At 42.7% G+C, this 24,653-nt stretch overlaps 1 protein-coding gene across 1 annotated transcript in view; it reads right to left on the bottom strand.

The window, feature by feature from the left end:
- The window catches only part of UBE2L3 (ubiquitin conjugating enzyme E2 L3), an 83,877-nt gene that overhangs the window by 12,846 nt on the left and 46,378 nt on the right, over positions 1-24,653 (bottom strand). The gene's annotated exons all lie outside the window — the stretch shown is intronic.

Here is a 24,653-nt window from a genome sequence, read left to right as displayed (position 1 = left end):
TAGTAGGCATCCTTGAGATCGACTGAGCACATCCATACTCCTATCTCCAGCAGTGGAAAAATGGACTGGAGTGACCATTCGGAACGTAGCGATTCAGTCGACAGAAATCCAGAATGGGTCTCTGGTCCCCTGTCCTTTTTGGCACCAAAAAGAGTCATGAGCAAGTTCCTGATCAGACATGGTCTGAGGGAACTGGTTGGAGGACTTTTCTAGCAGCTTTGCAACTTCTAGTGCTGCTTGATCCAGTTAACTGGGTGGGATGTCTGGGATCTTTGACTGGAGTGGGTGTCGACGCAAAGGGAATAGTGTTAACCTCCGGTAACTATTCAGAACACCCTGGGTGATGCTTTCCCAGGCCTCTGGATGCAACGAAATTCAGCCACCGACTGGCTCTGGAATAGTAGAGTCGGGCAACACCTCAGGAATGCTGAAAAGAATCGCGGTCTCACGAGTTGCGGGGGCCTCCTCTGCCTCTAGGACGGCGTCTTCCTGAATAATCCTCCCCCCTCTGCAGGAAAGGACCTCTGACTTTTGAACCACATTTTCCCTCCTCTGAGCCTTGGGATAAGGCCTAGAAGGAAGAGAAAAACAGGCCCATACGGCAGATAGGGTCTTTCCCTTTGGGTCCGAAGAGAGAGGACCCATCAAAGGGGGCGTCAGTGAAGGAAGACTTAAAGGCCTCCGAAATGACAGGCACATCCAGGCTTGCCTGAGAGTTACACCTGAGCTAGCTGCCCTACTCGCCCCTTCGGCTGCATAAGATATGAGCCTCAAGGAAGAGTTGACAATGGACCCTAGGGTAGACAACTGGGCGTCTAGTATACGCTACTGCCTCAGGCATGTTACCAGTCATAGTATCTCCTAGCTCCTTCAAGAGATCTCTTTGGAGCAGAGTGAAATGACAAGAGGTAATTCAACAACCGTAAGGTAAAGGTCGAAGACAGGGTAAGCTTCCCATACCGGTCCATACTAGACTCCTTGTTAGGAGGGTGGACTGAAGAAGCCACTGCAACTTCCTGCTGTGTGGCTGCCGCCACCACCAAGGCATCTACCAAAACCCCTTTGGTAAGAAACTTTGCCCAGGGGAGCAGATGGGAACGTGGACATCTGGGCACCGGTTCCACGAAATCCGGGTTCTCCCACACCCTTCGACGAATAAAGTCAAGGAGTTCGAAGGGTGGAGACACCCAGGAGGTGGAGGGTTGAGCTCCGAAGGCCTTGAGGAATACAGACTCCTCAGAGGGGGTCTTAGAGGGCCAGTCACCTCTCAGTCTCAAAATCTCCAGTATGTCGGAGAAAGACAGAGGATGACTTGGGGGACCCCTCTGATTCCTCGAGGTTGGTATCTGAAGTGAGTGACTCGTCATGGGGAGTCTGTGTGCTTCCTCTTGCACAACTTCTTACTGGGAGGCTCCTCAGGCACAGACTGAGGGTCCCTCAAAGTAGGGAACTGCACAAGAGGGTATCCCCAGACCTTCAGGCTCAGACGTCCATGGAGGGGGGTGTCAGAGGCTCTAGCCGGGGTATAAGGGGATGGAGTGACCGATGTGATGTACCAGACGACCTGGCCAGGGCACTCCTCATGGCCTCGGCCGGTCCCCCAAATCCAAGGACCGACCAGTCTCAGAGACCACGATCAGAGTAGAGATTCCCAGAGCCGAAGCACCAAGAGGGAGGCTCGGAACCGGAGTCCAGAGGTATCCCCCTCTGGTTCAGAGGAAACCAGAGTGTCGAAACCGGAGGATGGAGCCGACCAGTTGGAGCCAAAGTCGGCTCCGATAGATGAGTCGGAGCAGACACCAGAACACCACTCAGCACGGAGCACTCCGGCTCTGACGACACATGGGTGTTCGGAGGAGGAATCATCAGTACAAGAATGGGAACTGGCTCCAGAGCAGACTGGTTTGGGGCTGAAAACAGTTTTGCCAACACCAGCGACTGTAGGAGCCTCTGGACCACCCTATCCACATCCAAATCAGACAGCCTAGAGGATTTGGAAGAAATAGGAGATCTAGATCTCCCGACGGAGACTCATGCCCGACACTGGGTAACCCGCTCCGAAGAGGTTCCAATAGTATCCGAGCAGAGGTAGACTGTAGTACAACAGATACCTCTCCTGCGGCCCCGAGGACAATGGAGCCAAGGAGGTAGTATCCATTTCAGAGTCCTTCTCCTTCGGACCAGAGGACAGTGGAGCAGAGGAGGAAGTATCCAATTTGCAAACCTTCTCCAATGGCTCCGAAGAAGCAGACAGATCTTTTCTTGGCCTTAGGAGGCTTAGACTTTGTACTAAAAGGCGGAGACTACTCCAAGGCCTCCTCAAAAGAGGGCTTGATCAGACCCTTCAAAATCAATTTTTACGTTCCTGCAGTACTCTAGGGCTAAAAACATGACAAACTGCAGGACTTTTGCAAGTGAATAGCACCAAGATAGTGCCATGTAATGGACATTTTAGCCACATTTTGTACACTTCTTAAACCCAGAGGGTTTATGTTCCTTCAGTTCTTTCGACATGGCAAGCAACTGCGCCACACACAACTGACAGAGTCAAACACAAAAGGAGGGTGGGAAGACCAACAAGCACTTAAATGGACAAGGAAATAACTTAAACGCTTCCTAAAAGGGAGTTCACCACTAACACAACAGCACAACACAACAGAACACACTGGAGAGGACTAGGCCCTCTAACTTAAACGGGCCTAGCCCGTGAAAACAGTAGGGATACCACAAAAAACTAAACTCTCAAAACCTCACGTAACAACTATTCACGTACAAAGATAGCTATCAAAGTAGCTTTTGTTAAAAGACTGCTAAAATACTAAAAGTATTTTAAAAAGGGTATTTGGCCACAGCCAAGCGAGACCACGTCCTAACTCTACGAGTGGCAAACGAGATCTGGGGCTAGGGCGAGGTGCATCCTGGGATACTGGGTTAGCCCAGCCAATTAGAGACTTTGTGCTACAGAAATTTGGTAGAGTCTGAGCAGATTCTCTGCTCCAAACCAGTGAGTAAGGAATGTAGGTGAGATAGGACCACATAACATCACTAATTAAACCTTCCCGGTCTTAGGAAGTGGCAATGGAGGACAAACCAAGGGGACACAACTATACACATTTTAATTTGACAGGTTAAGCCCACAGGCAGTGGGGAATGGGATCTAGCAGTGATGCATTTCTCTTGCATTTGACTGGGGGACAACATGGCTGAAGTGAAATTCAGTTACATAGAAGGGTTGCAAATTCACTGGGGGGGGGGGGGACGAGTACAGTTGTGTACACTTACCATAAATGTAGATGTTAGTGTGTATTCACTGTTGCAGTCATTACATTTGGGTTACCTGCTTGCAGGCAACTCTCAGCCGGCCTGATTAATCAAAGTCTTGGGTCCTGCATCAGTTGCCATCTCTTCCATGATGTCAGGTTGACAGGGGTATAAAACATGCAGCAGACACCATTACATTAGTTTTTCTTGCCCCGGATGTCAGGTGCCCCCTTAATTGGAAGCAATTAAATATGGAAATACAATGATACCCCTCCAACAAAAAGGCAAATACACCAAAAAGCCTTTAAGCATAGTAAAGGAAAGTAGAGGTATAGCCAAAAGTTAGGGGGCTGGATGGAGGGTAAACAGGACTGCAACAGTGAATACACTAACATCTACATTTATGGTAAGTGTACACAACTGTACTATGTTCTTAATGTTTCACTGTTGCAGTCTTTACATTTGGGTAGATTCCCAAAGCTATGGTAGGGAGGAATTCAGATAGCATTAGGACCAGCTATAAGGCCCTGCAAGACTGCAGTGGCAAAGCCAGCTCTGTATTTAGAGAAAATTGGCAAATGATGATGCTTTGTGAAAATATGTACAGAACTCCCAGTAGCAGCTTCTAGGATGTCCCTGGTAGGGACGCCTCAGAAAAGCTGCAGGAGGTAGATGCAGCCCTGGAGTGAGGTCTAATATCCTGTGGGATAGGATTTCCATGGTGCTTATAGCAGAAATAAATACAATGGCCCACCCATTTAGAAATGGTTTGCTTTTGAAATGGCCTTCCTCTGCCCCTGCAGCAAATGCCACCAGCTTTTATTCAGATTACCTTTGAGGTTTAGTCCTGCCGAAGTAGAATTTAAGTAGTCTGCGCACATTCAAGGAATGCAGTATCCATTCCCTTTTGTTCTGTGGATTGGGGAAGAAGGCTGGCAAATAAATGGACTGATTAAGAGCCACACTGGATACCACCTTGGACATGAAGGATGGATCTGTTGAGGGACACCCTGTCCACATGAAAGATTATGAAAGGCTCCAATGCCAATAATTCAAATACCCTTCTTGCTGAAGTGATTGCTAAAAGGAAAGCGGTTTTCCAAAAAATAAACTAAGTCTGCAGTAGCAGCTGGCTCGAAAGGAGGTAGAGCGAGTTTCTCCAAAACAAAGTTAAGGTCCCAGGCTGGGGTTGGAGCTCTCCTGGGTGGTCTCAAATTTGAGCAGTGGATGAGAGAAGAGGGAAGGTTCTGTTATGATTAGCTAAAATGGCTGAAGCGTGAATTTTGGAGGAAAAAGACAAGCCCTTGTGAAGCATCTTAAGTATTGTAAAATCGGAGGTAAATTGGGCACTGCTGTGCTCATCCCTAGAGATGAGTTCCAGGCACAGAATCTTTTCCATTTTTCAGCATAAGACTTTCTAGTACTAGGCCCTCCTTGCCTCTAAAATATCCATCACAGATTTACTGAGGGATGGTAAAGGAGAGATTAGGTAATTAGCCAGGCTGCTAGGTTCAGTGTTAGAAGCTGAGGGTGCAGAATCTGGTTCCCTGCAGAGACAAGGAAGGAGCGGCACTGCGCAGGAGGGGGTACCAGTGTTGGCATGGCCAGTCTGGTGCAATCAAAATCATCCTTTGCTTGTCCTGTTTTGATTTTTAGTAGTACTTTGTTGAGTAGAGGGGGGAAGGCATAGACTAACCGTTTTTTCCAGCTGAAGGACAGAACATACACTTTCCAGGCTTGTTTGTGGGGAGCCCTTGTGCAAAATTTGTCCAACTGGTAGTTCTGGGGAAGAGGCAAACCGGTCTATATCTGGGCTCCTCCATTTGTCAACATGTTGAAAATCCTTTGGTACCAGTTTCCACTCGTGTGGGACCAGGAGGTTTCTGCTTAGTCAGTCTGCCAGTGCATTTAATTTTCCTGACCGGAATTGAGCTTGTAGGTGCACTTGGTAGCTCAAGGCTGTGTTCCACAATGCCATGGCTTAGTCTGCAGACGGGGTAAAAATGTGTACCCCCCCCCGCTTATGTACCACAACAGTGGTGTGGTCTGTCTAACCATTAGTTGTCCTGGAAGAATGTGGTCCTTGAAGGCTGTCTGAGCATTCTGTACAGCTAACCTTTTTTTGATTGATATGCAGGTGCATTTAACTTGGGTTCCATTTGCCCCAAATGCACTTCCTGACAGGTGAGCGCCCCCCCATGCACAGTCTGAGGAGTCTAAGGTTTGGGTGGCAGGGGGTGGTGTGAAAGGTAGTCCCTTGTTTTGGTGGCAGGCCTCTGCCCACCAAAGGAACTCTCGGTGTAGGCTAGGTATGATAGGAATCATTGCTTCTAGATCCTGAGAATGTTTACACCATATAGTTTAGATACCACTGTAGTTTCCTCATATGTAGTCTTGCATATGGAATTAGAATATAGGAGGCCATAAACCCCAAGGATTGCAGTATTAGTCTTGCAGATAATAGGGTTTTTGTGGCCAAGTAGGCTGTCAAATGAATTGGTTTCTCTGGTGTGAGGGAAGCCATCTGGTAAGTTGTATTCAAGCTTGCTCCCAGGAATAGAATTTGTTGACACGGTAAAAGGTGCGATTTCTTTTCATTTATGGTATACCCCAGACAAATTAGAAAGTACAGTTTTGTACCTACCATAAATGTAGATGTTACGAGTGCTAATACAGCTGCAGTCATAACAGATGGGTTCTCCTGCCATCAGGCGGGTCCTCGGTCGGCCGAATTCCAAAGTCTAGGTCCGGCGTCGGTTGTCGATTCTTCCCCGTCAGTGCGACAGGGGTATAAAAGAACCAGCCGACGCCATTTTCTTCAGTCTTTCTTGCCCCAGATGTCAGGTGCCTCCAGAAGGAAGGCAATGCATAAAATAATGTAATAATGCAATGCAATATAATCAAAAAACAGTAGTTGCAAGCAAATACACCATAAAAGAATACCCCTAGAAGGGAAGGTGGGAGGGAAACCCGGACTGCAGCTGTATTAGCACTCTATCTACATTTATGGTAGGTACAAAACTGTACTGTTCATCGTGCACACAGCTGCAGTCATAACAGATGGGTAGAATCCCAAAGCTAAGAAAGGGGTGGTAGGCACTAGGTGGAGCCAAAATGCCCTGCAAGACTGCAGTGGCAAAGCCTGCTCTAGACTTGGAGTATAATGGTAGGTTGTAGTGCTTAGAGAAGGTATGCACAGAACTCCAAGTGGCTGCTTCTAAAATATCCTTGGTAGGAACTCCTCTGAGGAAGGCTGCAGAGGTGGCTGTGGCCCTGGTGGAATGAGTTCTAATGCCTGTAGGTACAGTTTTGCCATGAAAGGAATAGCAAAAGCGTATGCAGTGGGCTATCCATTTTGAGATTCAATTGAGCTCCTACCGCATAGGCCACAAAAAGTGGTCAGTTGATAAGCGCTTGGAAATTTTAAAAAGGAAGTCCGAGACAGTCTACCCCATGGGAGTGTCATTACTCACAGATTAACAAGTGGAGGCCCCCCACTGCTTAGTCCTGTGCGTACCCTGGGACTGCAGCCTGGGAGCTCTGCTGGATCTGGGCTTGGATTGAGAAGGTCATGGAAGAGGCAGGAAAGGACCAATTCTTGGAAGGCCAATGCGTACTAAATCTTGGAGGTTGTACTTGTAAAAAATCTTTTAACAGTTTGCATAGATTTAGCTTTTTCTTCCATCTTAAGAACTACTACTGCCTTGTTGCCAAACAGGTGGTCCTGGTTTAGGGGAACATCCAGTAAATTTGCTCTAACATGATCCGGTAGGGATTGCTCCTTAAGCCAAGCATGCCTTTTAAGTACAGACTCCGTTACACCAGCCCTGCAAGATGCCTCTAGTCTCTCAAAACCACACTGCAAAGTACGTTTCCCAACCTGCTCAGTTGAATGCAATAAATCCTGTAAATCCTTATTCTCAGCACAATCAGGAAACCTCATTTTCCGTTTAAGCAAGCCAATAATATGCTGCTGATACTTGGCAGTTTAAGGCCCTAAAGGCCAAAGTTGCAGAAGTGTATACCTTCTTATCCCATCTATCCAGGGCACTGGAATCTCTATCAGAGGGGGTAGGATTTTTGGCAGTAGTAGCTTTAATGCCCTTGGGCCCCTGTGAAATTGTCTCAGGATCCACAGTAGGACTTTTGAAAAGGAACTTGAGAGTCAGGGACCCTGTAATATCAATCAGATTTCCTGGGAGCAGGAGTCAGGGGCCAAGCTAGATTCTGCAAACACAAACAATGTCTAGTACGGGAGGTATGGCTAAAGGTGCTGGGGCAGGAGTAAGAAATCCCCAAGCCTCTTTTTAGAATCAGAGAAATCCTGACTTTCCCTACAAAAATGCTCCGAGTGTATGCAAGGTTTCACCTCCTCTGGGGGTGGAAGCAGAGGGAATGGGAGTCCTCAGCATCAGAATCCTCATAGGTAAAGGGAAAATCCTGGTAATCAGAGGAAACAGAAAATTCAGAATCCTGGTCGAAAGTAAAACTCAGTCCTAGGTCTCTTAGAGGGGAAGGCTGGCTTCCCCTGATTAAAGTAATAAGGTCTTCAGCCATTCTCATCTGTTTTTTAGGCAGAGGCCTGACCATGCGGTGTGGACAGTTTTTTAGGCATGGTTCGAGATTTAGGCCTTGAAGATGGCATCTGTTTAATACGCAAGTCAGTAGGCCCGACTACACTCAGAAGCAGGTGCCTGCACAGCGGCTCTGGACCCATCAGAGGTAGAGACATCTGCAGGTTCACAGTTGAAACGTCTCGCGGTATACGGGGCTCTGAATGGGTCTCAGAGGCCTGCGAATCAGTAGTGGGCATCAGGGGCTGCAAAAGCACCTCACAGAGTACCTGCAAACTGGCGACTGGCTTAGAAGCGTCGTCGGCAGCTTTGGACCTAGACCAGTCTTTCTTTGCGTTTTTTCGGAATGTCTGTAGTTGGATGGCTGACAGAAGACCTATCAGGATAAATGAACCTAGCACCAAAACATTTAGAAGCGTAAATATGACGCCGGATAGTTCGTGGTTTAAATAAGGCACAAAACTGGCAGCAAGGTACATCAATGTCAGGGCCTAGGCAAGGAATACAGTACGAATGAAAATCTGAGAGTTATTTGCTTTCCACAAGTAATGCAATTATTTACTTTTACTGACATCGGTTAAGAGCAAGAAAAAAAGTTTCCCCAACGGGATACTTAGCCTTTAGCTGAAGACTTAGGTTGTGAAACTCGAAAACGAAAATTAAAATTTCAGGAGTCTGCCAACTGGCACTTGCGAACTGCTTCTGCTTTGGGCACCGCATGGCAAGAAAGACTGATGTAATGGCGTCTGCTTCATGTTTTATACCCCAATGGCATCTGCTGCATGTTTTATACCCCTGACGACACGGAAGAGACAGCAACTGACATAGGACCCAAGACTGACAATCAGGCCAGGCCGTCTGAGGGCCATCTAAGCAGCTGACCCAAATGTAATGACTGCAACAGTGAAACACCAAGAACATTCACAAAGCACCATGCTCACCACTCAAATTTAAAAAAGCATTCTGCTGTGTGTACAGCACGTGTAATTACTACATGCAGAAGCATGCTGCAGCACAAACTAATCCTGCATGCTGCTGCAGCCACACTTATGGAACACTGAAAACATAGCAGTGCACATGTAATGAAAAGGGGTATATGCCCATGCACCACTACATATCCCTCTAATGGGGTTTGGGTAGGTGGGTGACCAAAAATAGAGGATCTGCAACTGTATTAAGTGGTCGTGGAGGCAATGGTTGACCACTGTTGTGCTAGTAGCTAGTAAATGTGTTTTAATGAGACAGGCCAAGCCATACTTTGTCTAAAGCACGCAAGATTAACAGCGGGATGCAAGCTGGAAACCCTTTTCAAACTGAAACTTTAAATCCAAGTATGAAGAAATACATTCTAGGAACTTGAACAGTAAACCACTAACTATTCTGGTCACCTGAATCAGTTTTGCCTTGGGCAATCAAAGGCAAGGGTTTATTCTGCCTGTTTTTAACAAAGGCTTCTGGAATGAGAAGTTTTGAATTTGGAGTCAAGGTACAGGTGTAAAAGCATTTACTGCAAGTATTGCCTTCTATTGCGTTCTGCTGTGGAACTGAGGCAGCAATTTACTCAAATGCAAAGACAACCATCCATGGGTAGACCGAAAATTTTACAGTACCGAAAAGATTCATCTGCACAACATGCACTTTTTTGGAAAGGGGGAAGAAGTCATCTCCCTGGTCAAAAAACTGCCACAGTGCTCTGCTGCATGGAAGTGTACAATACAAAGTTTAGGTTCTATGTATAATGCCATTTATCATGATGCTAAGCCTGCATCACTGAACTACCCCTTCTCTGCTGACGTGGCCCTTCTCCACCTGCACTGCCTTGGGTATCTGTACACTGGGCAGTCATCACTTTCAGGCTATATGTCATCTCTTCTTGAATAGTAATCTTGACTTTGGAGGTGCGGAAAAGTTGGGTGCTCTTCAAACAGCTGCATTTGCTGTCGCCCTATGTGAAAAGAGGAACCAGATGTACAATGGCTCGCTGACCCTTGCTGTCACAGTACAGCAAACAGTAATGCTCCACAGGTTGAATGCTACAGCTCCAAAAATAAAGTATTACCCTCCCTCAAGCATACTCTAGCACAAGTGACTACACAGAGTATGACAGCCTAAATTGGAGGAGAAAGGTCCCTGCTTTGAGATGGTTTCCTCTCAAGCTGGAAAAAACTTGCAAGACGTCCATGAGCTCTGCTATCCTAGGAACAGGTTACAGTTCCTGGACAGCTTGATAACTTCTGAAGGTTACACTAGGGATTTCATTCCACTCAGCAAAACCTCCAGGTTCTATAAATACTGCACTATTCGCTTCACAGCCTGAAATGAGCACGTTGAAAATACTATGAAAATGACAGACTGCAAGACGCCTAGCCAAGTAAAAGACTAAAGTTCATGCCTCCTTTTTCAAGAGCTTAATAGTGACTCTTTCAAATGCAACAGGGCTGTACATGACAAAAAATCTTGACGTAATGTCTACCCATCTGATAGTCAATGCTATCAAAGTACTTCGACCTGGAGTGGTAACTTATTCTGTAGGCCAGGAATATGTTGAAATAGGAACGTCTATCCAGCTCATTCAGTTTTATTTGCATGTGCGTACATTTAGATCTCTGAGTATTTGAAGAGCCACTAGTATTGCAAATAAGGTATAATAGCACGTTTCATGTAAAGGAAAAAAAAAAAAAAAAAAACAAGACAGGTTGCCTTGAGCAGCCTGTATAGGGCCCACTCTAGTACAGGAGTCACAGTGGCTGTTCAAGCATTAGGCACAGATCTGAGGACAGGCTGAGGTTAAACAGTTTAAAACAGAGGCTCATGCAGTAAACAGACACAAAACTGCAGCCCAGCATGTTGTCTGGTAACATGAAAAAGTTATTTTTAGTCCGACAGGAACTGCAACACTTCATTTCAGAAGAAAAACATTTTCAGGGATACTAGGGACAAAGTAGGTACGTGGGGTAAATTCAGCACTAAATTGGTCTGTTAATACACTGGCTATATCCTTAGGATTGCAATACGATAATAGAAAGGCTCAGTACATTTCTGGACATTACTCTAATTTCCTGACAAGAGAAGATTCATAGTTTCCTTTGATATCCATAGCAGCCTTAATCTCATACTCTGCTTTACATTTTATAACTAAGAACCTTGACAATTGGATGGGAGATAGGAAATTCACCTCTGGGATCACGTCAGTCACTCTGCTAGATAGGCATCTAGGGAAGTAAATATCCAGGAAATTGTCATAGCTAGGCTTGTATAGGCCCTAGGGCAGATAAGTACTCAGCTGACATGCTTGCATAGTCCTGTAAAGGGGGGGGGGGATACATACATATATATATAAATAAATAAATATGAATAAATAAATATAAACACGTACATGTGTATAAAGTTTTTTGTTTTTTTTTACAACCATTTTCAGTCTTTTCTTGCAGTTTATTAATATGGTGATTCCAGACATTTACTTCTATATGTAGGAAAGTCAGCTACCACTTCTCTATGTAGTTGTTTAGGTGCTGTAAGTTAAAGGTGAATGTGGCAGCCATTTCAGCCGGGTCCATTTGCAGTATTACTGGTAATTTTGCTTAGGTCTTCTATAAGGTTTGTCCTGGTTAATACCCCTAAAGACTGGTTTGGTAATGAGGTAGTATTACTACAATTTACACAGATGATGGACTTGTCAAACTAGGGATGACGGATGGCATATATGCAGGGGATAAGTTAGTAAGAAGCAGGTCAAGAATATCAAGATCCTTTAGTGGCTAGGCTGCTCCAAAACACTGGCATTAGTGTCCAAGAAACAGAACATCTCTTAAAGTTTGCCCATTAAAGCTTCATAATTGAAATCCCCCTAGCAAGAAGGCATTTTGTTAGACATTCAACCCCTCAAAGCTGTCAAGGTAATTTCCAAAATATATGGGGAGGTATTTAGGGATCTGCAGTGAGCACTAGTATTAATTGGGATATGAATGTCCAGGAGCTCGAAGGCAGAGATGCGAGTAATTTGACAAGATGGTATTTCTGACAACTACAGTCGCCCACCGCTGTCCAAGGACCTGAAGAAGACACATGGTTAAACCCTGACAGGGCATGCCCTCCCTGCACCAAAACCATAACTAACCACATCCTAATGTATTTCAACTGCAGTAGGGGCTTGGAATTTAGGCATCTTTCTATTTAGACTCCTACCACGGAGTTATTCCAGAAGGTTGTCCAAGTGGACTATGGAAATTGTTTAATTGCAAATTCCAACAAAGCTTCCTTAAAAAAAAAAAAAAAAAGCATTATGGGGGCAGCCAAGTACACAGAAGCACTGGCATGAGGTGCACAAGTCATCCAAGGCAAAACAGAATTCTCTATCATCCCATCCTGGGGAGACATCCTAGATCCCCATAGAACACTGACTATTTAAGCCAACTGTTAGGTTGTCTTGGCATACAGGCATCATTCTAGGTGAAGGTAAGATACTGTGTCAATCCCTTTCCTGTAAGTAATAAGCAAAGCAAGTTCCATCATATCTGAATATCCCTCTGGGTGAGTTATAGCATTAAGACTGGTTCAAGAATTCATCCATAAGGTTAACAGAGGCAGTCTTTCAGCCTTAGGTGGTGTAAAATTGAGTCAAGCACTTATTGAACACCCTTCACACAGCAGAAAAGCCAAATGCTAAAGCTGGTGATACAAATTCCTCAACTTAAAGTTGAGAAACTGCACGATAGCCCTGTAAATAGGGAGATATACAACAGTCCAGGTCCAGTGGAATATAAAAAGCATTCTTGAGAGATAAGACTATAGTCCTGTAAAGATCAGACTGTTCACTTACCTGGTGCAAAACTGTACTCTTAGTATAAAGTAGCAGCGGGGTGGGGGGGGGGGTGCTGGAATGCAAATGTGAAAGCACTAATACCTACAATTATTGCATGTTCTTAACATAGCTGTACCATACTCTGTACTACATTCTTTGTTGCAGTCATGATGAAAGGGATGGTAAGGCCAGGGTGATGTAAGCGGTACATTGAAATTTCTTAAGTTGTATATCAAAGTTACAAAGCAGACCCTGCAAAAAAGGGCAAACAAACCCAAACTTTAAGAAGGTATTGCCAAAGGATCAAATGGCCACCTCCAAAACTGAAATGGTGATGACCCTTCTGAGGAATGCTGCACTGGCAGTTGAGGCTCTAGGTGAGCTGACTTTTACATGCCTTTTCAGCATCTTTCCGAATGAAGACACTGTGCAAGTAGCATTTCTTGTATAATTTTCTGCTACCACAAGCTAGCCAGGATCATCTTCAAAGGATGAAGCTACCCATTTGTTACATGACTGGAACAAACCCTTTCAGAATTACAGGAAAAAGAAACACTCCTGTTAAGGACCCTGAAAACTGGCATTGCTGCATAACTGAACACTACAGGATTCAAACAAAAAGCCAGTTACAGATTTTTGGTACCCAGTTTCAGGGCGCAGTGGGGCAAGCAGCAGTTAACAGCTTCACACACACTACTACTAATCCTTTTCAATTCAGATTAATAGACCTACCATTAAGTAATGCATTACAGCAGAATTCATGTTACCGGTCTTGAAGGGTTGCTGCAAAGTAAAGTTGTGTACACTTACCATAAATGTAGACATTTGTATTCACTGTTGCAGTCATTAAATTTGGGTAATCTGCTGGCAGGTTGCCCTCAGTCGGCCTGAATATCAATGTCTTGGGTCCTGCGTCGGTTGCTCTCTTCTTCCATGACGTCAGGGGTATAAAACAGACACCATTTTCTTGCCCCAGAGTGTGCCCCCCAAATGGGGAGCAAAATATATGGCTAACGGCACTACATCGACTTTATTATAGCCTAACACGAAGCTCGAAAATAGTAATGTTGACTACAAAAAAACAATCTAGGACTGTTACCATGGGTCGAGGTAGGGGAGATGTTTGTAGTTCTGAATAGTACTGAATACCTACCTCGACCCATGTTAAACCATTCCTAGATTATTTTCGAACTTCCGTGTTAGACTATAGTACAGTCTATGTAGTGCCGTTCGACATTTCAATAGTAAACCATATATTGTGTGTGTACACACACACACAAATTGTAACAAACTTAACCTTCATCTAAAAGCAAATAGACCACAAAGGCTGCAGAATATAGGGAAGGAAAGAGAAGCTCCAGAATAAAGGGGTATGGGTGGGTAACCCAGACTGCAACAATGAATACACCAACATCTACATTTACGGTAAGTGTACACAAACTGTACTAGGTTCTTAGTGTTTCACTTTTGCACTCATTACATTTGGGTAGAATCCCAAAGCTACGGATGGGAAGCTGGAACTAAATAGCATTAGGAGCGGCTTTAAGGCCCTGCAGAACTGCAGTGGCAAAGCCTGCCCTGGACTTAGAGAGGCAAATGATAATGCTTTGTAAATGTATGAACAGAGCTTCAAGTAGCAGCTTCTAGAATGTCTTTGGTTGGTACCCCTCTGAGGAAAGCCACTGAGGTAGATGCAACCCTGGTGGAAATGTGACCAGATTCCCTTGGGCACCGTTTCACCATGATGCAAACGGAAACTAATGCAGTGGCTTATCCACTTTGAAAGTTTGCTTTGAAATAGCCTTTCCTTTCCCTTTGATCCTGCAGCAAATGCCACCGATCAGACGCAAGAGATTTGGCCCTGTTTAAATAGAATCTTAGTTGTCTGTGTACATGTCCAAGGAATGCAGAATCTGCTCCCCCTTGTTCTGTGGATTTGGGGGGTATAAAGTTGACAGGTGAATGGCTTGGTAAAGAACCACACTGGATACCACCTTAGGCATAAAGGAAAGATTGGTCCCGAGGGATACACTGTCTGGGTAAAATATAAAAGGATCACAGCCATGAGGGCCTGTAGTTCTGAAACCCCTCTTGCTGAAGTGATTGCCAGAAGGAAAGCAGTTTCAAAGATAAAAACTTTATAGCTGCAGTAGTTGCTGGTTCAAATGGAGACAGAGTGAGCTTTTCCAGCAGAAAATTGAGGTCCCATGCAGGAGTTGGTGATCTGGGAGGCCTCAATTTTTGGCCCCTCTTAGATACTGTTTTAGCAGAGGATGAGAAAAGATGGGAGGCTCTGTGTTGTAATGAGCCGAGATGGCAGAGGCATGGACAGATAGGCCCTAGTCAAGCATCTCAGTCAAGTATTGTAAAATCCGAGGAATATTTGGCTTGGCTGTGTCAGTCCCTTGTGCTTGGTACCAAGCACAGAATCTCTTCCATTTATCAGCATATGATTTTCTAGTACTAGGCCTTCTGGCGTCCAAAAATTTACTGAGAGGTGGTGTTTGAATAATTACATGATCAGCCATGCTGCCAGATTCAGTGTTTGGAGAGATTGCACAGAATTTGATTGTTCTGCTGAGACAGTTGAGGTATTTGAGGCAAGTACCAAGGAGGGAGTTGAGACATTCCTTAGGAATTGGGTACCAGTGCTGGCGAGGCCAGTCCGGGGCAATTAGTATCATTTTTGTTTTTTCCTGTCTGACCTTTAGTAGGACCTTGGGAAGAAGAGGCAGAAGAGGAAAGGCGTAGACTGATGTTTTTCCAACTGAAGGATAAGGCATCCACTTTCCATGCTTGTCTGTGATAAGTCTCTGTGCAGAATTTGTCCAGTTGATTGTTCCAGGGAGATCTATGTCCGGGCTCCCCCATTTCTCTGTTTATGTTTAAGACTTGTGGACCCAGTTTCCACTCATGAGGGTCCATAAGATTTCTGCTTAGGTAGTCTGCCAGTTTGTTTTCCTAGCAGAAATTGAGCTTGAAGATGTACTTGGCAAGTCAAAGCTGTGTCCAACAATAAAAAGTACCAGTGGAGTAAACAGACACTGCTCCTCTTCTTTTCACAGTTTTAATGACGACACCACCACAGAACTACACAATAAGCACGAAAATCCACAGAACAGCTCCAGTAACAAAAAACAAACGCTAGGTCTCCACACCTGCGTTTTCATTTGAACTCACTTCCTCAGATGCAAATGAATACATGCTCTTCCCTTTCGACTTAAATACATTTGCTAATTGAATAATTAGAGCTCATAAGTACAATGTAAAGTCATCATTAACTCCTTATTAAAATTATCCCATTTAACTACTGCCTTTATCAACGTGCTTTTTTATTATAAAAACAAGCTTTATTTTAAATCCTTGCTAAAACATCATTTCCTACTACAATTCATGCCTATAATTAATTCATAAGTTAAAAACTTTTGTTTAAAACTCAATTAAAACATAAAATACATACATAAATAAATCCATTTCATCACTCCCTCTAGTGTACAAATACCCAAATTGCATTCAAATACTGTTTTAAAGTGCTTGGAAAAATACTTTAAACTTTTTTCAAGTTAATAAAAAATCTCATATTCAAAAACCTGATACTAATACATGCACAAGGAATGATTTGATACACAATGTGCCCAATTATACTTCTAAAATGATATATGCTTCTTTTGTTATATTTATAAATTTTTAGACAATAGGCTTTCCATTCCCATGTCAAAGCTTCGCTGCCCTAATTTTTAATACTGGGGCTAGTAACACATAATTATTAAGTCCTGGTGGGTTATAGGCCTCCCAATTGGAGTTGCCAAAGCAACGCCTTATATTCGATAGTTTCTTCCCAGGGCCCCCCCGGACATCCTTGTTCACAACTTCCAGCACAAAAAAGGTATAATCAGCCTCTTCACATTTAATTTTGTTTGTAAAGGGCATTGCTCATACATTTTGTTTTAATTTCATAAATGTGCTCGTAAATTCTATTTTAGTCTTTTCGGATTTCCCAACATAAAATGTGTCACATTTCTTGCATATACTCAAATAAATTATACCTATGGTCTGACAATTGGCATATTGTTTACTCTGAACTAGAATATCTCTACTCTTTATATATACAGTGTCCTTGTTGCAAATAAATGAACACTGGGAGCACCTCCCACATTTAAAAGTGCCCTCTCTCCCTGGTAGTTCTATTGTCCTTCATTTTTCTTTCAAAGAAATTTTTCAAATTTTTTCCTTTTCTATATGTGCATTTGAGAGGCTGTGTAAACAGAATTCCCAGGTCAGAAAATTCACTAAACTTAGCCCATTCCTCTTCCATAGTCCTTAAACTCTTGCCTGCCCACTATAGTCCAACATAAAGCTGTTTTTCGCCTCAAAAGTATCCTTCTTAATTTCATCCACCTCCTTAGTTACTTCATCCTTCCCCAAAATAGGCTGATATTTATCCCATCTTCCTTTTCTGACTTCATTTTCTATCTCCCCAACTAAACTGCTCGGATAACCTCTATCCATAAACATTTCATGCAATTTATTACATTCTTCCTCAAAGTCAATGTCTCTTGAGGAGAGGTGAATGAATGTATTACTAAGGATTTATTTTCAGTAGAAGACAACCAGATGAAATATCAAAACACATTGAGAAATATTGAGAAAAGTATGAACAATATTTTTGAGAGGAAATGTAAAAAACTGGATAGGGACATGATGAAATACAAAGAAAAGATTAACTACCCCAAACCTAGGGACTTTTTTCCACAAAAATATAATATTGTCCATAATCACGAAAATTTGGATGATGAGGAATATGTAGAAAGTGGGGAGAGTGATGTTAACAGGGAAGAAAAAGAATATCCGGACTTGAGAAGATCTGAAAGAATTAAAAACTATTACCAGAAGAACCCTCAAAAAAACTTTCAGGGGGGGGGGCACAACACCAAAGGTATCAGAACAAGAGCAGGCCTTAAAGAGAATGGTAGTGTTCAAAACGGGTGTGGTGAGGTTTCCCATAGGGCAAGACAAATAGTAAAAGAGGGAATTGTATGGAAATCGGAGAACTAGAATATTTATAATTATAGTGGTTTAGAAATTACAGATGTATATTTTCAATCATTTACAAAGGGAATGAAATTTGTGCCTAATAGGAAGGCAGATCTGAATAAAGTATTAATTGATCTTAAAATGTTTACAAGGAAGAAAAATCTCGAGTTGATGTTCCATGAACAAAAGGATAACAAGGTGCAGGGGAACCTGAGGAAAAGAAGCATATTTAAATCCACCCTTAAATCAGCAACTTAGGAATTTCGAAATAGTGATGGAGAAGAAATTAAGGAAAGTGCTTATGGACAATAGGGTAGGATATAATATAACAAAGGAAGAGAATGAGTTATTAGTACAGCTTTCTAGAGACCCCACGCTAAGAATACTCAAGCCTGATAAAGGAGGGGGGACCATAATTATGGACCAAATGTCTTATGAGGCCAAAATGTTAGAATTATTAGGCAACGAAGAGCGATATGCGAGATCCTCCATAAATGAAATTAATATTGCGAACAGGAAAGTATATGTAAAACTGTATGATCTATTACTAGAAGGGGCAATAGATTTGTGTACATTTAGATTTCTAAATGTGGAAAAACCTAAGGTCCCTAATATATTTGGAGTACCCAAGGTCCATAAAGATGAGACGAATCCACCCATGAGACCTATAGTCTCTTCAGAAGGATCTGTTACAGCTCCCATAGCCAAATGGTTAGATTGTAAGTTAAAGGGAGTAGTAAAGGAAGGGACAGGTGTTGTCAAGGACTCATGGGACTTCGGAATATTAAGAAGGAATTTTTTGATGAAGATTTAATTTTTATAACCTTGGATATAGCGGACCTTCATCCATTCCATATAAGGAAGGTTTAGAATGGTTTGAGGAGGCAATTAATTAATTAATTATGGGAAATTTACACAATGAATTTTGCCTAATATTAACATTAATGGATATTGTACTGGAAAGTAGCTACTTACATTTTGAAGGGGAATTTTTTAAGCAGACAAAAGGAATCGCTATGGGTGCATGTTGTGCACCCATATATGCTAATATAATTCTGGCAGCCTGGGAACAGAAGCTTTTTAAATTCCCAGTTCAAAAACTGCTGGAAAATGTACAAACTGTTCTTGGACGACATTTGTATATTATGGGTAGTAGGTTCGGATTCAGAGTGAGGCTTTTTACCAGTATATTTCCCAAACCACAACCTTCCTTTCATTTACTTATTCCAAGAGGGTAGATTGTTTAAAATATCTGGATATTTTTGTGGGGAAAGGAGAAGGTGAATTTTACTCAAAGGTATTTAGAAAGGATAATTATTTTAACTCCTTAGCGTATGAGAGTGCACATCCTCATCATCATAAAAAGGGAATAATTAAAGGACAGTTTGTTCGAGGCAGTCGAATGTCCTCAAGAGACATTGACTTTGAGGAAGAATGTAACAAATTGCATGAAATGTTTATGGATAGAGGTTATCAGAGCAGTTTAGTTGGGGAGATAGAAAATGAAGTCAGAAAAGGAAGATGGGATAAACATCAGCCTATTTTGGGGAAGGATGAAGTAACTAAGGAGGTGGATGAAATTAAGAAGGATACTTTTGAGGCGAAAAACAACTTTGTTGGACTATAGTGGGCAGGCAAGAGTTATTAGAAGAACGATGGAAGAGGAATGGGCTAAGTTTAGTGAATTTTCTGACCTGGGAATTCTGTTTACACAGCCTCTCAAATGCACATATAGAAAAGGAAAAAATTTGAAAAATTTTGAAAAATTTCTTTGAAAGAAAAATGAAGGACACTAGAACTACCAGGGAGAGAAAGGGCACTTTTAAATGTGGGAGGTGCTCCCAGTGTTCATTTATTTGCAACAAGGACACTGTATATATAAAGAGTAGAGATATTCTAGTTCAGAGTAAACAATATGCCAATTGTCAGACCATAGGTATAATTTGAGTATATGCAAAAAATGACGCATTTTATGTTGGGAAATCCGAAAGAAGACTAAGAAATAGAATTTACGAGCACATTTATGAAATTAAAACAATGCCCTTTACAAACACAAAATTAAATGTGAAGAGGCTGATTATTCCTTTTTTGTGCTGGAAGTTGTGAACAAGGATGTCCGGGAGGGGGCCCTGGGAAGAAACTATCGAATATAAGGAGTTGCTTTGGCAACTCCAATTGGAGGCCTATAACCCACCAGGACTTAATTATGTGTCACTAGCCCCAGTATTAAAAATTAGGGCAGCGAAGCTTTGACATGGGAATGGAAAGCCTATTGTCTAAAAATTTATAAATATAACAAAAGCATATATCATTTTAGAAGTATAATTGGGCACATTATGTATCAAATCATTCCTTGTGCATGTATTAGTATCAGGTTTTTGAATGAGATTTTTTATTAACTTGAAAAAAGTTTTTAAAAGTATTTTTCCAAGCACTTAACAGTATTTGAATGCAATTTGGGTATTTGTACACTAGAGGGAGTGATGAAATGGATTTATGTATGTATTTTATATGTTTTAATGAGTTTTAAAAGTTCTTAACTTATGAATTAATTTCCTACTACAATTCATGCCTATAATTATGTTTTAGCAAGGATTTGTTTTTATAATAAAAAAGCACGTTGATAAAGGCAGTAGTTAAATGGGATAATTTTAATAAGGAGTTAATGATGACTTTACATTGTACTTATGAGCTCTAATTATTCAATTAGCAAATGTATTTAAGTCGAAAGGGAAGAGCATGTATTATTCATTTGCATCTGAGGAAGTGAGTTCAAACGAAAACGCAGGTGTGGAGACATAGCGTTTATGTTTTTTGTTACTGGAGCTGTTGTGGATTTTCGTGCTTAGTGTAGTTCTGTGGTGTTGTCGTCATTAAAACTGTGAAAAGAGGAGCCGTGTCTGTTTACTCCACTGGTACTTTTTGTTTTAGTTGTGACTTGTGCTAGCCTCCATTGTTGTTTACTTGTGTCCCACAATACCATGGCTAGTCTGCAAAGGGGGTGGGAATGTGTGCCCCCTGCTTATGTACCACATAACAGTGGTGTTGTCTATCGGTAGTTGTCCTGGATGAAGCAAATCCTTGAAGGCTGTCAGGGCATTCTGAACCGCTAACATATCTTTCTGGCTGATATGCAGATGCATTTGTTTTGGGCTCCATATGCCCTGAATGCATCTCCCCGCCAGGTGGGCCTCCCAAGCAGTCTGATGCATCTGTAGTTAGGGTTTGGTTGGCAGGGGGTAGAGTGAAAGACCGTCCCATGTTCTGGTGACATGTCTCTGCCCAAAGAAACTCCTGCTGTAGGCAGGGAATGAGAGGAATCAGTTTCCAGACAATGTTGACTCCATATAGGTACCATTGTAGTTTCCTCATATGCAGTCTTGCATATGGAATTAGTAGAATGCAGGATGCCATGAACCCCAAAGCCTGCAGAATTTGTCTTGCAGATAACTGGGTTTTTGTTGCCATCTGTTTGAAGTAAATAAATAGTCAGCTGCCTTTTTTGTCAGTCATAAGGTAAGCCATCTGGGCAGTTGTATTCAAGCTTGCACCCAGGAATGTAATTTTTTGAGAGGGTACCACTTGTGTTAGTGTGCATCCTAGGCATGTTAGAAGCCTTTTTACAAATGCCAGATGTTGAAGTAGAATGCCCTTGTTTTCTGCCTGAATGAGACAGTAGTCCAAGTATGAATAGATTTGAATGCTTTTGTCTGCAAAATGCAATTACTGGTGCCAGGCACTTTGTGAAGACCCTGGGCACATAGATAAGCCAAAGGGCAGTGCAGAGAATTGGTAATGCATAAAACCAGCTTTGAAGTGGAGGTATCTTCTGCAGGATTCCCTTAATGGGATATGCAGGTATGCATCTTTTAAGTCTAGTGTCACTAGCCAAGCGTTCTTGCCCAGCATGGGCAGAAGCTGTTGCAAAGTCAACATTTTGACTTTTGGGATGTCCAAGAATGTGTTCAAAAATCAAAAATCCAGTATTGGGCACCAGGCATTGTCTTAACAGTCTGAGTAAATCCCTTGTCCTTTTCCTAGTTCTGGTACTGGCTGAATAGCCCCCCATATCCATGAGGGACGTAATGTTTCTTTGCCTCTGCCCACTGATTGTGGCAGATCTGGCCAACCATTTGGAATTGGCATGAAATGAAACATCCCTGGGATATTATGTTTAATACCCACTTGTCCTTGGTTATTAACTACCAATTTTGTACATGAAGTGCTAGTTTTCCCCCTAAGGGGGCTGCCAAAATAAGTGCTTGGTGATGGCAAGTCCTAGAGACGTCTTACTGTAGGGTTGTGCTTTGTTTCCCCCAGATTTGGAGGTAGGCGCACCCCATTGCTTTGACCTGTAGGAACCCTAGGATTGGCATCTAGAGCCTTTTGAGCGCCTGGATTTGCCCCGTGAGGCTCTGTTGTAGGCCAGTGTCTACTGAATCTTGGTGGATGCACTGTCTACTGAATCTTGGTGGATGCACTTTTAAGAAGTCTTGCAGTTTGCATAGACTTAGCTTTGTCATCCATTTTCTTTAAAACTTCTGCCTTATTAACAGAGTATCATGCTGTAAAGGTGCATCAACAATTTAGCTTTAACATTATCAGGCAGATTTCTGCTCTGAGCCAGGCATGCCTTCTAATCGCAGATCTAGTAACTGCAGCCCTGCAGGAGGTCTCCAAGGAATCAAAACCACATTGCAAAGTAGGCTTTCCAACCTGTTCTGCTGAATGCAATAACTTCTGTAATTCTTATTTTCCACACATTCAGAAATAAAGATAATTTTCTGTTTCAATAATCCATAACATGCTGTCGATATTTAAGCATATGAAACTGGCAGTTTAAGGCCCTAACTGCCAAAGTTGCAGACATAAAACCTTCTTTCCCCATCTATCCAGTACCCTGGAATCTCCATCAGAGGGGATAGGATTCTTAGCTGTTGAGGCCTTTACACCTTTGGGACCCTGTGAGATGGTTTCAGGGTCAGCAGCAGGATTTTGAATAAAAATTTGTGGGAGTCAGGAACCCTGTAATATCGGTCAGGCTTGCAGAGCTGGTGGTAGGGAATCTGGAGCCATGCTAGATTCCGAAAACACAACAAATGTCTAAAAACAGGAGGTATGGCCAAAGGCCTATGCTGAGGGAGAAGGAAATCCCCAAGCCTCTTTTTTGATTGAGAAATCTTGACTCCCCCAATGAAAATGCTTCCTCAAATGAAAATGTTCCCTCAAAGTATGCAAGGTTTCACCAAAAGAATAATCTTCAGGAGGAGATTCAGATGGAATGGATTCCTCCGCAACTGAATCCTCATAGGGTGGTATAGAAAATTCCTGATCAGAGGAAGAATCGGAAGAAATAGAAACCTGATCTGAAGATTCATAATCAGCGTCTTGCCTAGGCCTCTATCGTGGGTTGGGAACCCCTGTTCAAGGTAATTAAGTCTTCAGCTATTTTGATAATCTGTTTCTTCGGCATTCAGGGCTGAGCACGTGGCTCATGCGTCAATTTTTTGGCCTTAGAGTTGCTTTCATCTGCTTTTGAAGCTAGTGGTTTAATATAGAAATGCTGAGGCTTGAAAACACCCTGCGACTCGAAAGTAGCTGGTATCAGGAGCTGCGAAAGCACCTCACTGAGTACCGGCGACTGGCTTAAGAGAAGCTTCGGTTTTGGACCTCGGTCTGTCTGTCCTTTACTTTGCGTTGTTTGTGAACTCAGGTAGTCTGACTGCTATCAGATGACATTTCAGGGTAGTTAAATCAGTTTCCAAAATATTTTGGAGCAAAGTTACACAGACGCTTAGTGCGTTGGTTGAATCTAGCACAAAACAGACAGCAAGGCACGTTATGATCTGGGCCTAGGCAAGGAATACAGTACAAAGGGAAATTCTTAGGAGGTATTTGCTTCCCACAAGTAATGCAGTTGAATCTAGCACAAAACAGACAGCAAGGCACGTTATGATCTGGGCCTAGGCAAGGAATACAGTACAAAGGGAAATTCTTAGGAGGTATTTGCTTCCCACAAGTAATGCAATTAACTTTTACTGACATCAGTATGGAGCAAGAAAAAAAAAAACACAACAGTTTCCCCAACGGGGTACTTGGGAATGCGAAAGTTTCAGTCATTGGCAGACCGGCACTTGAACTGCTTCTGCTTCGGACACCGCGCAGCAAGAAAGACTGAAGAAAATGGAATCAGCTGCCTGTTTTATACCCCTGACGACCTGACTTCATGGAAGAAGAAACAGCAACAGACGCAGGACCAAAGACTTTGATATTCAGGCCAACCTACCACCAGCAGATTACCCAAATATAATGACTAGAACAGTGAAACACGAAGAACACCAGTATACAAATATATTCCCATAATAAAACCACAATCACAGTTGAACTGCTGCAAACTTCACTTACATTAGAGGCAAGGACTACTAATTCAGATCACTCCCACTACTGGCTGAGTTTACACCTCACAGGTGCAAAACATTATTAAAACAGAAGCTCAAACTATTTTAAATAACGGCTAACCACCTGACTATGTGAACACTGGCCCTAGACTTAATAGGGACACCCAACCCCATCTGCAAAAATGGGAAAAGGGTTGCAGATAGAAGGAATTAATGGACATCACAATGTCTCAGCTCCACAAATGTATACCAGTTACCCCAGTAGAACAAACATTCCTGCAATAACTGACCAACTGTGGTGTCGGTATGTATATATAAAAAATAAAGTAGGTACATGTATACGCACATATACAAGCCAACTAGGACATTAAAACAGGGCAAGGCAAACTAGACAAAGGAAAAAGTGGCCTGTACTCTTCATTCCTAGAATTGCCTGCATAGTGAAACATAAGGCTACGAACATCTAACTCTATGGATGTATGGCAGGCTGTTCCTTGCCAGGTCTGTAGTCTATGCCACCTTACCCAAAATAGGACAACCAGTACTGGATGCTCAAACCCTTCTCTATACAGATGCCAGTCTGCT

This window comes from Protopterus annectens, chromosome 4.part0, assembly GCF_019279795.1.
Source record: "Protopterus annectens isolate FY-2018-M chromosome 4.part0, PAN1.0, whole genome shotgun sequence".
NCBI classification, from domain to species: Eukaryota; Metazoa; Chordata; order Ceratodontiformes; family Protopteridae; genus Protopterus; species Protopterus annectens.
Note: the sequence above shows the minus strand (reverse complement) of the source record. Positions and strands in the feature narration are given on the sequence as shown.